This window comes from Accipiter gentilis, chromosome 10 (genome assembly GCF_929443795.1).
Source record: "Accipiter gentilis chromosome 10, bAccGen1.1, whole genome shotgun sequence".
Taxonomy (NCBI): Eukaryota; Metazoa; Chordata; class Aves; order Accipitriformes; family Accipitridae; genus Astur; species Astur gentilis.
Window position 1 is genome coordinate 40,458,746 of NC_064889.1, and position 14,148 is coordinate 40,472,893.

The 14,148-nt window shown below is 61.4% G+C and overlaps 2 protein-coding genes across 12 annotated transcripts in view; one reads left to right on the forward strand and one right to left on the reverse strand.

Annotated features, from left to right (window-relative positions):
• The window catches only part of RBFOX3 (RNA binding fox-1 homolog 3), a 190,354-nt gene that overhangs the window by 140,165 nt on the left and 36,041 nt on the right, over positions 1 to 14,148 (forward strand). For all 11 annotated transcript variants that reach the window (XM_049811889.1, XM_049811893.1, XM_049811891.1 and 8 more), the window contains one exon: positions 11,817 to 11,861. The gene's annotated coding sequence lies outside the window, so the exon portion shown is untranslated. The remainder of the gene's footprint in view (positions 1 to 11,816; positions 11,862 to 14,148) is intronic.
• LOC126043458 (uncharacterized) overlaps positions 1 to 14,148 on the reverse strand; it is a 237,956-nt gene that overhangs the window by 137,978 nt on the left and 85,830 nt on the right. The gene's annotated exons all lie outside the window — the stretch shown is intronic.

The window sequence follows — 14,148 nt, forward strand, 5'->3', positions numbered from 1 at the left end:
CAGCAAGATGGAAGGAGAAGAGCACTGTGCCATGCTGGTGTTACCTGTCTGGGTGATCCCGGGGTATCCCAGTGGACGGGCAGCTCTCGCCTTCTCTCCTCTGGAGGAGACAGAGGTGCATCCTTGTGCTTTCTTGGAAATGTGCAGTGACAGAAAAGATAGGGATCAGAGAACTTGGACACGGGGGCTTTACCAGTCCCCTCTTATCCATTTCCAGAGCCTGGAGGGATCGCATCTGGTGATGACTTCCCAGGATTTAAAGTCCCAAGTGATGGCTCTGCATGGGGACAGTGCCTGGCCTGGCAGGTCTGTGAGTGCAGAGAGGGACGACAGACACAAACGTGCTGGTTCTCCACTCCCCTCGGTCACCACCTCCTGCGGAGCCAGTGCCCGTGGCTTCATTCTGGGTGGTTTGGCGGGGTGGGGGTGACCCGGCAGTGCTGGGACTGGACCAGCCCCGGTGAGTCCCTGAGCCGGTGGCTGTGGATGCAGGAGGGGTTTTCTGAATCTGAAAGGGAAGTTTCTGCCCTCCATCCCCATCCATCTGCCTCAGTCCTCCCCCGGCAGCGTCTCCTCCGACTCCTCTCCTGGCTTTTCCCTCCTGCCAGCCCTGAGCCCAGGGCTCGTGCACCACTGTCCCCTCTGCTCGTCCTGTCCCTCCAGCGGTGCTGGGACGTGTCACCCTCCTGCGCTGGGGGGGCTGTGCCCATCCTCATCCTCCCCCTCGGCCTGCCGGGGCTCCCACGGGCTGGGCCCAGGCCTGCCATGTGCAGGGTGAATAGGGGTGGTTTCGGGACCCTGTGCCGGGGAGGAGTGCTCCCCGGCCACGCCGGGCCAGGGTTATTAGTTATTTTTAGCAATCGATGTTATTGATGCCGAGCTAGCTGGAGGAAGCCACTGGAGGGCTGTTCTTCCATCTCATTACATTTAGAGCTGAACTATCCCCTTTCTATATAAATCCTGACACATAAAGATAAAATACGCCATTTTCCATAGAGCTGTAGCCCAGAGTCGGGGCTGGCACTGGCTGGGGCCACCCTGCGCACGCGCGTGCTGGGGAGGGTCCCCTGGCTCTGCCAGGAGGAGCGTGCTGGGCTGAGCAAGGCCTGGAGCAAACGTGCCAGAGACGCCAAAAACTGCTCTGGAGGGGCTGTCACCTCAGGGTCCTGCGTGTCCCCTCTGCTGCATCCCTCTCCAGGACTGGGAAACCTCATGGGGATCTCTCTGTGCTTCATGACCTAGGACGATCCTCTCTTCCCAGCCAGATTTGTGGGGGTCTGAGCTGCTGCTGCTGCTAACAGACAGGGGGCAGGGTTGGAAAAAGTGCCCTGTACATCAGTCCGACACCTGCAAGCATCACCTCCGTCTGACATCTGTGTTACTGCACAGTGTGTGCGGTCTGTGCGACCCACCGGAGAGGCTGCTGTGGGGTCCCGAGCCCCCCTCGGGCTGCGCTGGGCGATGCTCACTGCAGGCTGGAGGTCTCCAGCTGGCTGCCTGCGGGAGGGACTCGGGCTTTTGTGCACGGCCAGCAGCGACGCTGTGCTAAGATGCTGTCCCAGCCTCTGTGCCCCCTCCCCAGTCAGGCAGAAGCCCCTCGGAGGGGCTGGGCTCCCCCTCGCCTCTACCCTTGGCACTGGCTCACAGTGCTGCCGGGGGGCTCCCCCACCCTGTGAGAGCCGTGCTGCTGCTGCTGCTTCATTAGCATTAATACTTGGCCAATCTCTTTGATTAATGCACTGACTTGAGCAGGAGAAACTAGTGTGGAGATGAAATGGAAACCCCAGGCTTCCTCCAGCTCGGTCCCTGCCCCAGCCCGCTCACTCGATGGTAACTCAATCCCAGCCGGAGGGATCGATGCTAACCCGCTCACTGCCCACGCTGCGCCGGTCCCGGGCCCGCAGGAGGCATTGCTCTTTGGGAGGCGGGAGGAGTGACACCGGTGTGCCCACCCCGGGGGGCTGCGCCTCGGTATGGGGCTGCCCTGGACCACCACCTGCGTGGCCAGAGGGCATGGGATTTGGGAACGGACCCCCTGAGTGTGACCATCCTGACCACATCAGTGGGGAGCCCTGGGCAGGCGAGCGGGAGCAGCCCGAGGCATCTGGGGAGCAGGACAGTGTCCAGGTTTCCCTGGACTCGGTGTCCCTGCTCCTCCCAGGTTGTGGCAGCGTGTCCGTCTGGAGCTGGGCACGCAGAGCTGCTCCCCCGGTGCCCTCCTCCCCGCCTTGGGGGGATATCCCTGCCCAGGCACAGAGCAGAGGGCACCTGCGTTTCCAGTGAAATCAGCCCAGCGGTGGTGAGGCAGCCGTCCAGGCTCGATGGAGAGGGCTCTTTCCATTTACTTTTGTAGTTTTTCATTTCAAGATGAAATTAAGCTACAGAGAGCAAAAAACAAACCTTTTTTTAAAGCAATGCATCAACGCATCCCTTAAGGGGAAAACACTCTTACACAGAGGTTTTCCTGCACTTTAGTTATCCTCGACGTCTCAGTTCTCCTGCGCTTTCAAAATGCTCGCCTCTGGCCAATTCCCCGTGCGCTCTGGGTTTTTGGTGGTTTGGTTTTTTTTGCTTCTTTTTTTGCTATTGTTTCCAATCAATTTTACAGTACGTTTGTATTTAGGATAAAAGCCTCCCCCATCCTCCGCTCGCCCTGCCGCATTTTGTGCCCCTGCGCCTCCACTGACGCAGCCCGGGAGCAGGGGGGGGCTGAGCGGAGACCCTGTGCTGGGTGGCTGCCCCTCGCCCGTGGGTCACCTACCTCCACTCTGGGGCTCGCTCCGTGCCTGCGCCTGGGTGTCCGCAGCCAAGGACGCCCCGATATGCATGACTCTTCTTCCATGGTCTAACCCCGCTCGCAGGTACTGCAGCTGCTGCAGGCTGCTCAGCGTTCCCGTGGGCTCCTCCGGTGGCTCCGGTCCCCCTGTCCCCGTCTGCTTGGTCCTGGCCGTCCCGCTGGCCGCCGCATCCCTCCTTTGCTCTGCATCAAGTGATCGCGGCAGTGGTCACCCCTGGAGTGGAGCTGTCTCCTTTTGTCATGTCCCATCAGGTTCTCGCTAAAGCGCTTGAGCCGCAGGTTAATTTATGGTGTACGGGGGAGCCGAGGATGGGAATAGCGTCTGCCCTCTAAATAAGTCATGAAGCAGGATCCCAACAGCACAATTAGAACCCTCCGTTAATGATTATTTATGGGGCTGGGAATGCTTATTTAACCTGACTATATTAAATATTAAACTAAATTATAATATTTATAACTGTATTTACAACAAAAGGGAGTGGCATGTTGCCAGGGCTGCGGTGTGCGGGCAAGGTGAGGGGCGTACCAACACCAGAGGGATCACGGGCAGCACGTGGTGGCTCGCGAGGACCAGAGAAATGGTCTTGGCTCTGTCCCCACGCTGGCCCGGCCCGTGGCTTGTAAACAGTTTGTCTGGAGCATCCCCATGGAACAGGGGAGCCTGCCCTGCCCCAGCCGGAGGGTGAGGGGTCCCTGCCAGTGGCTGGCACTCAGCCACGGAGGGGATGCTGCTGGGCACGACCTCTGCTCGTCCCTCCGTCGGTGGGTGTCGAGGAGCTCCTGGACCGAGCGGTGCTGGCAGCCCCCTCCTGGGAAGCGCAGCCCCCCGCGGGGCTCCCATCCGCCGGCAGTGGCAAGGCGTAAGCCGTTTGCCTTCTCCTGGCCCTGCCTTCCCTGTGGTCAACCCTGGCACCTCGGTGAAGGGGTCTGCACGCCCACCCCACTGCACGTGTCCTGTGGGGGAAGAGGGAAAAGCCCCGTCGCCCTGGCAAGGCCGGCGGGGTGCGATCGACTGCGGCTCTCGGCAGCCGCCGAGGGAGATGGGCAGGGAAATCGGCTGCTGTTAGCAGAGTCCCGACTGAGTAAAACATCCAATTGAATTGATTTCACTTGCAATTGGAAAGTCTATTGGCAAAGCAAACGGTGTTATCAGCCCACAACGAGCTGAGCGTGCGCTCCTGCAAAGAGCGCGTTGGGGGGCTGCTTTGCCATGGGGGCCCTGCCTGCGCTGCCCCGCTGTGCCCGCGCTGCCTTGGGGGGCTTTTTGCTCCCAAAACCAGAGTGGGAAGGAATCGTCTGCTGCGTTTGGGGGTGCGGTATCCAGCCACCCGGTGTCCTGCAGGGAGGACAAGCTCTTCTGGCTGCAGGTTGCTCTCTGTCCCACACTCTGCTCTCAAACTGTGCCGGCAGCCCTGGTAGCGGGGGCCGGAGAGCTCTGTAAACCCCCCGCTGGGGCTGGTCTGCCCCCTCCGGCCGAGCGGGGTGCAGGCGATGGGGAGGCAGCGGGTCCCCCTGGGCTGCGGGCGCTGGGGACGCCTGGCAGACCACGGTGCCCGCTGCGTTGCCCTGGGGAGCTCCCTGGGGCGCTTACCCCTGGGGAAACAAGGGGGTCCCAATCCCAACCCCAGCCCGCGGCACTGCTCGCCGTGCAGAGCGACTGTCGCGGAGATGGGACCGTATAAAATACCCTGCCCCGTGCTGCAGCAGAGGGGACAGTCGGGCTGTAAAACCCCTTGGCTCCCGAGCAGCAGCGGGCTGCTCTCTGAGCCGAGAGCGGCAGGTTTTGCAGAGACAAGGGCACGGCACTTCGAGGAGCGGAGAAGCAGCCTGGGGGATTTCCAGATGCTGAGGGCAGCTGAGAGGAGACCTGTGGCTGGGTTTCTGCAAAGGTTCAATGCCGTTGTGACCACTAACAATATTTTCAGGTATGCAATCTAAGATAATGACAGGGCTAATCAAATCTCCAGCATAAGCTGTTGGTTTTGGGGTCAGGAGGGAATGTACTGCACCTAGAGCAGCAGTGCTTAATTGCTTTTGTCTTCCTCTGAATCAGAGGAGACAGCTGGGCTTGGTGGGCCATGGGGTCTCACGCTCAGGTCTCGCAGCTGCGTGTGGCTGGGCGGTTGCTGCATGCTGGAATTTAGCTCCTTTAGGGCAGAGCCATGGCTCCTATTCTGCTGGCCCTAGCAATTGCAGGAGATAAGTGAAAAATCCCTCCATGCTCCCAAAGATGGTGTGATTGCAGGTTCCGCAGCCTATTGCAGATAAAATGATGATTAAGGGGTCCTACCCTATAAGCAGACAACCATGTTGACCTTATTTAGGCTCCTAATCAATTTGCCCCCGGTGTGATTAATTGAGATGCTTGCCATTGATTTTCCGTGAGACAGGAGCGGCTGAGGTGGGATTCACAGGGATGCCTGCAGGGAGATCTCCGGGTCTGTTTCGCGCCGTGGCGGCCGCGAGAGGCTGAGCTGTGCCGAGTCCTCTGCCAGGTGGGGATTATCCCGTCTCTCCTCGGCCACGGCTCCTGGGGCCGGCTGCTGGAGGCTGCTGCGGGGCTGCCTCCCTGCCTCTGCCTGCAGGAGAGAGGGCAAGGGCTGGGCACTGCAGGGCTGGGCACTGCAGGGCTGGGCACTGCAGGGCTGGTCACAGAGGTCCACGTGGGATTTGGGCTTCCCAGGAGCCCTCCTGCATCCCGTAAATGGCGCAGCGGATCCGGGACCCTGGGAGGGACAGTGCACTCTTCTGAGCAAGCGAGCTGCCAGCTCGGGGAAGAGCCCGCGCAGCCGGTGCCACCGTCAGTCCCTCCGTCCAGACCTGCCTGCCCTCTGCCCAGGGTCCCTGCCTGCTGCTTGCCCAGATGCCACGTCTCCTGCCCGCAGGCGCGTGGTTTGGGTCCCCCCTTGCCACCAGCTGCAGCAGCGCCAGCAAGAGGGTCCCTGGAGCGTGGGCTTGGTCCCGGCACACTGCGAGGGGCGGCGTGACCCCCTCCCCGAGCGTCCCCAACAGAGGTGCTGTGGGATCACCAAGTGCCAGAGCCCCTGCGTGAGCTGCCGGAGGCTGCCAGAGTGGGAAACGCTCTGCCCAGAGCTGCACGTTGGGGGTGAAGGACCTACAGCACGGATGATTGGAAAGGATTTTCTAGCTAAATTGCTGAGCAGATGGATTTACCCTGGACTGGTCCTTGTGGACTCTGGAACATTTTCTCTTCTGTCACGGTTCCTTTTTATGACCTGCCATTTGCTCCAGCAAGCGAGAAGAGAGCCCTTGGCGTCCAGCTCCCGCTCCAGCTGCCGTTCAGGAACACGTCGGCATCGCTGCCGGGAGCCGCTCGCTCCTTTTCAGGAACAGTGCCGGGGCCTGGCAGGACACCCCTGCCCGCCCCTGATCTCCGGCTGCGCCGGAGCGGGGCACGTGGGGGCTGTGCCGCTCCCCCCTGCCTGCGTGGCCAGGGCTCTGCCTGCGCTGCCTGCCCTGGCTAGCGACTGGTAGAGAGGTGGGAAGGGGCAGCTCCTGCTGAGGCAGGAGGAGCTGGCAGCTGCCGGCTGGCATTGGAGGATGCTGTGCCAGCGATACGGCGGTGGTTTTTATAACAAGCCGTGAATCGTTATAGCGACCACCTGCAGTGTGTGCGGCAGCCAGCTTGTGGTCTGCTTGGGGGGGGTCTGCTGCACGGGGGAAGAGGGATGCCCCATCCCGTCTGCTGCCCCATCCTCTCTGCCGCCCCGATGCCAGGATGGGCAGCACCAGGAGAGCATCGGTGGGTCTTGCCTAAGCCGTGAGCCCTGACGCTGCCGGGACAGCGGCGGGGGCAGCAGGCTGGGGAGGTGCTCCCCACCGCACTGGAGTCAGGGCCGCAAATGTGGTTTCTCTCTTTGCCTGGTGGCCCATCAGCTCTGCTAATTACACACAGGCTGATCCCAGCCACGGTGTATGCCCTTGGCAGCTCACTGGAGCTCGGCACCTCCCACGTGCTGGGTGTATTTTCTGCCCCTCCATCGTCTCCCTGGTACTGGTTACAGTCCTCTGGGGGTGGTTTCTTGGTGGACCCCTCCGTGGTGGCAGCATGTGCAGAGGGACAGTGGTGGCCCCGGGAGGGCAGGCTGGGTGCTCCCCTTGCTCCGCCGTCAGTGCTTCCGTGCAGCGGCTCGGCTGGTTACTTCGGTTTTCACCATCCCTGTTTATGACTGATATTTCTCTTTCTTAGAAGGGGGAAGGACAACACACTATCTCCCACCAAAAGCCCTTCCCCTTCCTCCAGCAGCGTTTCTGCCATTTACATTAAAGGCTATAACGGGTTGGAGTAAATGGAGCAGGTTTGCAATTAGTTTTCAAAGTACTTATCTCATTAAAGTAAATGAATTATTGATTTAGTGACACTCATGCTTTTAGTGAGCGGCACAGTGCCATCACCACTCTGTTCCCTGGCTCACAATGGTGGTGGCCAGCCCTCGCACGCCTGCTCCTTGTGTGCACGCGTGTGCGTGAGCAGCGAGTGGCCTCTCTGCCCCTTACCTGGCTTCAGAGTCAGTGCAGACCCACCTTGGATGTGAGTCGTGTCCGTGGGACCACAGGCACAGCTTTGCAAGGGGCACCCATCACGGTGCGGGCGGGCATCGGGCAGCAGAGCCCTCTGGGGAGGGACGGGCTGGTGACCTGCGCTGCCTGCCGAGGGCTGTGCCCGGGATGAGCTCCGGAGCTCTGGCACTCTCCCGTGGGCATGGCGGCCACACCGGGACACCACCTGCCAACCCATCCTTGCTCTGCCAAGGATGATGAGGGAGGGAGGGAGGAAGGCAGCCCACCAGTGCCATGGGGCGCTTGGCTCGCCTGGTGACCGGCAGTACAGCAGAGGACTGGCGTGGAGCTGCCAGGCGGTACGAGGGGGCTGGGGCTGGTCCCGTCCACCGCCCACACTGCCTGCAGCCCCTCCGGCCGGCCCGGCACTCGCCGGGGCAGGGAGAGGGGTTCGCGCTGGGCGCTCGGGGCTGGACGCTGCCCGGCAGAGTGTGGCCGCAGGAGGGTGAGGTACTGAAGTGCTGTGCTAGAGCCAAATGCTTATGGCTGAACCTGCCGCCCCCCAGCCAGCTGCTGATTCAGCTCTTTTGCGCTTCTCTGTTCAGAGATTTAATCTCTCCTGTAAGATAAAATACTCCATTAATGGGAACCTGCCTACTCAGAGCCGCCCTTCTCTGGGTTCCAGGCAGGAAGGGCTGTGCTCTCCTGCCGCCAAGAGCTGAGGCTGCCGCTGCTGGGAGAGCACCGGGAATGGCCCCGGGGGCCTGGGAGATGCCCAGCCCCGCACGGGCCAGCTGCGTGGCCAGACACGCTCCCCCTTTTTGCTCCTGTGCCCCTATGTCTGATGTGGGGTGGGACAAGGGGCTGTGGGAGGGATGTCAGCAGGATGAGCTGGGAATGCCAGACTCCTCCAGCGGTGCCTGCCATGTGAGTGGGTGCCACGTGGCTCTGCTGGCAGGTTTCATGGGTGATGCATGTGTGAGAAGCACTTTGTCCTCCTTGGGAGCACGGCGCGGTGGGAGGGAGGAGGTGGTGATGCTGCAAGAGCCGCAGTCATCGGGCAGGAGGAAGTGCTGGGGAACAAGAAGTTGCAGCAGGAATATGGGTTGAAAGGTTCACAGCAGTTACTCAGGCTGGTGTTTTAGTAACCGGAGTTAGGACTGGCAATGCTGGCAGGGGCCGTACCGAGCGGGCACGTTTCCCGGGTCGAGCCGTCCCCTCCCTGCAGGCTGATGGGCTCTGGTTGTCCCTTGCCAAAGGAGATGGCTTTCCCTGGGCGGGGGCGAGCTGCGGATCGCTCAGTGTCCCCTGCACCGGCGGCAGCCCTCGCCCTGCGGTGTGACGCTCTCGCCTGTGCCCCCAAGGAACCTGCGACTGGGGCTGGCGGTCAGCCCTGTGCTGGGGACCCTGCCCGACCCCGGGAGGGAGCGAGCAGCGTGCGTGCCGCTCCACCCGCACACCCTGCCTGCGGGCTCGGCGAGGCAGAGCAGGTCCCCTGGGCAGGCAGGAGCTGGGCGGTTGCAGTATTTGGAAGGGGGTTACCAAAGAGGGGTCAGCACCATGCGTCGTCACTGTCCCCAAGAAGTGGCTGTGCTTTCTGGACTGGAGCCGCTGGTTTGAGGACTCTCCTGGCGGCAGCTCCTCACCCAGCCTCGCCACGAGAGCTGGGGCTCCTCCGGGCGCTGCCCGAGCATCTCCTGCCTGCAGCTCTTGGCTGGCAGCACGGCACAGCCCCAGCTCTGCAGCAGGCAGCCAGGCAGAGCCGGACGGTGGTGAAACACATCCCGAGAGCTGCGCTGCAGGAGCCAGCCCCGTGCCCCAGCCCCCTGCCCGCTCCTGCCACGCACCTCCAGGAGCTGCTGGGAACGGGGTGTTTTATCTTTCTTAGTTAAAAAAAAAAAACCTTCTCATTTAATTAAAAGTGTTGACATTGTGCCTGGCCATCCCGCCCGCCAGAGAACGTGGTTATAAATTAAACATTAAACCTTTAATGGCCCATAAAAAAATATTCGCTGCTGCTTATGTATATAGGGGATATAAATAGAGAGGGCTGCTGGGGGAGGGGCAGGATATTATTTTTCCTCAGCCAGATAATCTTTGCTAATGAATTTAATTAAAAGCAAAATTAATTTAGGATTTTTGGTGTAGAGAAGAGGGGTCAAAACGTACTTTGAAAAACTACTGAGAAGTTTCCTAGCAAAGCGGAGCGGGGCAGCTAGCCCAGGCCTGCTGCAGGGTTTGCCCCACAGTTGCAAAGCGGGGATGGGGGGCTCTTGGGGTGCAGCATCCATGGGGCCCCGTGCAGCTCCTGGGCTGGGTGACACAGGTTATATTGCCAGGGGGGCCTGTGCAGACACCCTGCTTCTGATCTGAGTGGTTTTAGCTGGGTTGGGTTTTGCTTGTGAGCTGGCCTGGGTTGGGCTCGCCTGTTCTGGTTGTGGGTCCCTGCGAGGCTGCCCGGGGCTCCAGCCAGAGCCGATCAGCCTGAAGCTTTGCCAGAAAAGCAGGGGCAGGGGCAAGATCCCCCCAGCGATGCTGACCCTGATTGCCCAGAGCCCTGAGCTGCTCCTAGCCCACCTCGCATCAATGCTCTGCCGGGGCTTTTCCTCTCCTGCTTTGGCATGTGCGGCAGGACAGGGAGGCTTTGGCTGAGCATCCCCGTCCCTGCAGTGTCTGGGACCACCTGAGATTTTTGCCTGGGCTGATGCCAGGCTCGGCGAGCTCCCCAGCCGCGCAGGCGAGCGTGGTGCATCGCGACTGCTGGGGCCCCAAGCTGCTGTGGAGAGTTTCTCAGAAGGCGCCTTCCTTGGGAAACGTGTTTGGGAAATGAGATTTTACCCATCACCATACCTCCCTGAGGAGAGTGAGCATCCTTCAATTATTCATTGCCAAACAGGCTGTCTGGGTTCCCAGCACACCCAAATCTACTGTAGCACACGCCGGAGTTCTCTGCTCCTGCTTTACCGTCTCCTGCCTTCCCCTGCCAGGGATCCTGGTGAGCGCTTTCTTGGCGAAGCCGAGGAAGACCTCGGGAGCGGTTGCTCCGAGGCAGGAGGCTCTGCGGGGCCCATGGCCTTGCAGGGATGTCCCCTTGCTGGTGGGGATGGGGGAGTTTCCAATCAACTTCTTTAGGGCACTCGTGTCTCACAGCTGAGTCTGTGGGAGGCCAGGGAGAGGAGAACCCCGAGCCTGGAATGCTCGTCTGGCAGGGTGAGAGCTTTCTGGAGGGTTTTTATCATAAGAGCACTAATGGAAGTCAGCACCAGCCTAATGAGCTGTGCTCCTCCATGAATCTGATTCATTGAGGCAGGAATTACCATAATTGATTATCCTGCTGTGCGGCTAAGAGCGGTGTTTGCTAACAGAAGTGCCTGGGAACCCGCTCAGCTCTTCCTGAGCCACCGCCGCGTGCGGCTGCACCTCCGGACCATCCGTGGGCCACGGTCTCGCAGGGGTCCGGCCGTGGGTTTGGAGCAGCGTCTGCTCACTTGGCCCTGGGCGCAGGGTCCCTACACCCACGCTTGTCTACCCAGGGCTGCCTTGTCTTAGGGGGCTGCTTTCTGGGGCAGGGGATCAGAGGAGCATCGCAGCTCTGGTGTTTTAAAAGCAGAGCTGTTGCTGCCTGCCTGGGCAGACAGGGAGAGGGACTCGACACCTCCAGGTCCCCAAAGAAGCAGTTAACAAACAGAAACAGCCCTCGCTTACTCTTTTTAAAAAACTCTCGTGACGTTTAAGCTGTTCTCATTATTTTTGAGGGTCTGACATGATTTATGAACATTTGTGTTGGCAATGTTGCAAAAGCCAATTAGTTGAAGTGCAGCTTTCAGGAAGTTTTCTTTGAAATTTGGCGATATTCTCCAAGAAGTGCCCGGAGCCGGGACGGCAGCAGCAGAGCCGTGTGCTGCAGGGCTTGCTCCTCGCAGGAGCGTGGCACCGCGCCGGGGACCGAGGGGCAAGGACAGGCACTGCCGGGAGGAGGCAGAAACGCTGGAGCATCCTTGGGTGCGTGCAGCGAGCCAGGGTGGGCCGAGGGGTTGGGACACACCAAACTGGCTGTGTGTCCAGCACTTCGGCAACGGCCGTGTCCTATCCAACCCCACTGAGCCACAGGCTGTGCATGGGGCCGGGGCTGCACTTGCAGAGTCCCGGGGAAGCTGAGGAAGGGGCCAGAGGTCCATAGGAGCTGGGTTGGGTTCGAGGCGTGCTGGCAGAGCTGGAGGCAGGGGTCCTGCTCCCATCGCCCTGTGCAAAGTGCAGGCAGGCGCTGCTGCTGCTGCTGCTCGGCATCGGGGCTCGGCCACCCCGGGCTGAACCCCCAGCCTGGCTGCCAGCTCTTAACCAGGGCAGGTTTCCCAGTGCGCCCGGGGAGATAATGCTCACGTTCATACTCTTATTTGAACGTTTTGCCAGTCGATGAGCAAATAGCATTGACTGTAAGCAGGTTAGCGATGATGATCATTGATTTTAATCCTTCCTCCTCTTTCTTGTCTTTTCTTAGAGAGCCCAGGGCGAGCACCGCAGCAGGAGCTGGGCTGAATAAAAGGTACGGAGGCGTTCGTATCTGACGGGCCAGAGAGGCGAGGGGTTGCTGTGGGGCTGGGGCAGCGGCTCCGGGGCCCCCTCGGCTGCACAGCCTGAGCTGCTGCTCTTGGGGCCCAGGGTCCCTCTGGGGTCCGTGCTAAAAAGCTGCATGCCAAAACCTGCATGTTTCAGGGCAGGCGATGGGGTGCTGCTGCCCCAGCTGCGCGGGGCCGGGTGGGACAGGGCAGCACCCTCTGCCCGCGGCTCTGGGGTCCGGCAGGGGCAGGTGGGCAGGCGCAGAGCCGTGTGCTGGGGAGGGCCGGGAGGAAGGCTGCCCGCTCCTCTCTGCCAGCGGCCCCCCGCACCCACCAGGCGCCGAGCCCCCGCGCAGGCGTGATGTGAGTGGTGTGAGTCCCGGGTGAGGAGGGCCGAGGGCTGCAGTGTCTGTGAGCTGTCCGTGTGTGCTGACGTTGCTGTCTGTCTGTCTGTGCTCTGCGCGGCTCCTGGGAGCAGTCCCTGGGGAAGCCGATTGAGGGGATGCTGCCCTTACCAGAGTGGCATTAGCCCCCAGCCCCGGGTCCTGGCCCCGAATTAGCAGTTGCCCACCACGGGGGATGTTTGCCCCTGGGGTTCTGCAGCCCATGCTGTGAGGTGTCACACCAGTTCACGGTGTCCCCTGGGCTGAGACCCACCTCAGGCAGGCGATGGCTTATGCACGTGAAAGGGGGGGCCAGGCTGGGTGCCCCCTGGCAGCCCAGTGCCGGGCTCCTTCCCATCGTAACCTTGCGTTGCTGGACTTCATGGCAGTAGACTCTGGTCCCGTTATAGGGTGGGGGGACCAGGTCCCCCCAAAAGTCCATCCTGCTGTGTACAGCACAAACTCATGCTCCCGCCCTTGCCTAAGCTGGTAAAATAAAAAAATGCTGATGCATCCATCCCTCCGTGCCCCAGCACTGGTCCAGAGATGCCTGTGCAGCAGTGGGACCAGGGGGTGGCGGTGGCCGAGGCAGCGGCGCTGGGCACCAGGGAGCTGTCACCGTGCAAAGGTGATGGAGAAAAGAGGCGTTTGAGGGGGGGGGGGAGTGCTCGTCTCTGTCACTGGCAGGACAAGGATGAAGGTGACGCACTGGGAGGGGGTTGTGGTCCAGAAGGGTCCTGAGATGCTGTGAGAAATGTGGAAAAGGAGCCGCTAGAAGGAGTGGGAAGGCTGGGGTGGGAGCTGGGCTCACAGGCAGCACGAGTCAGGAGCCAGGATTAACGGGACGAAGGCTGGGCTGCGGATGTGAGTCTGGGGGAGGAGAAACATGCCAGTCGGCGGCAGCGGCGTGGGCTGCGGGGCTGGGGTGCGGGGCACCAGGGCTGCTGCGGCGTGGTGGTTTGCTTCCGTGCGGGAGCGAGAGTCCGAGCTTTGGCTGGCTCTGTGCTGGGCCATTCGGTGAAAACCATCAGCCCTGGTGCAGCGTGGGCAGGGCAGGCAGGGGGTGCGTGATCACTGGGGCTGAGCAACAGGACCAGCAGGATGGTCCCTGTGGGCCCAGGGCTCGCTCCCGCCTCTGGCATTCGCGTCTGTACTGAAGTCTTTGCAACTTGCTCCCTGTGCCGAAGCGAGGGCTTTGCTCCCTCCCGGTGTCTGGCTGCGTGCGGGGAATGGGTGGCACTCGGGTCGGTCCCTGGGGCTGTGGTGGGCTGTGGGTGCCCGGAGTGCGCCAGGCCGTGGCCACACAGTTGTGTCTGGAGAGATGTGCCCCGCAGCGGAGGGGAGGCAGCAGCAGCGGAGTCGGTGTCCTGCAGCTGAGCAGCCCCGGCACCCGGTTTGGGTGGGAGAACTGGGACGTGGCTGAGGGGTGACAGGGCACTGTTTGCAAAGGCTCCTCAGGGCGAGGGGCGTGCGTGGACGCGGGGCTGGGGATGCTGAAGCAGGAGAAGGTGGAACAGCGGTGGGAAGAGAGCTGAGCCAGGCGGCCAAGCTGGGGAAGTGGTCCCACTGCCGACTCTGCCCTGGCTCCAGGATGCTGCTGCTGCCCCCCTGCCCAGTGACCCCCCCAGGATTCAGCTTGCATGGTGATGGAGGGGTTTTATTCTGCTGCATTGGGCCCCTCTGCCCCGGGTTTCCGTGCAGCTGGCATGTGCCAAGAGCACGTCCCGTGCAGCAGTGTGGGGGTCCAGCAGGCTGTGGGACCCCAGGCCACGGCTGGGGCTGTGTTTGGAGGGCACAGAGAAAGAGGAGAGGGTTTTGATCACCAAGATATAAGAGGGAGTGGGAAGCCCCCCGCCCCAGCTGCCTGCAGTGGTGGCTCCTCTGCTTTATC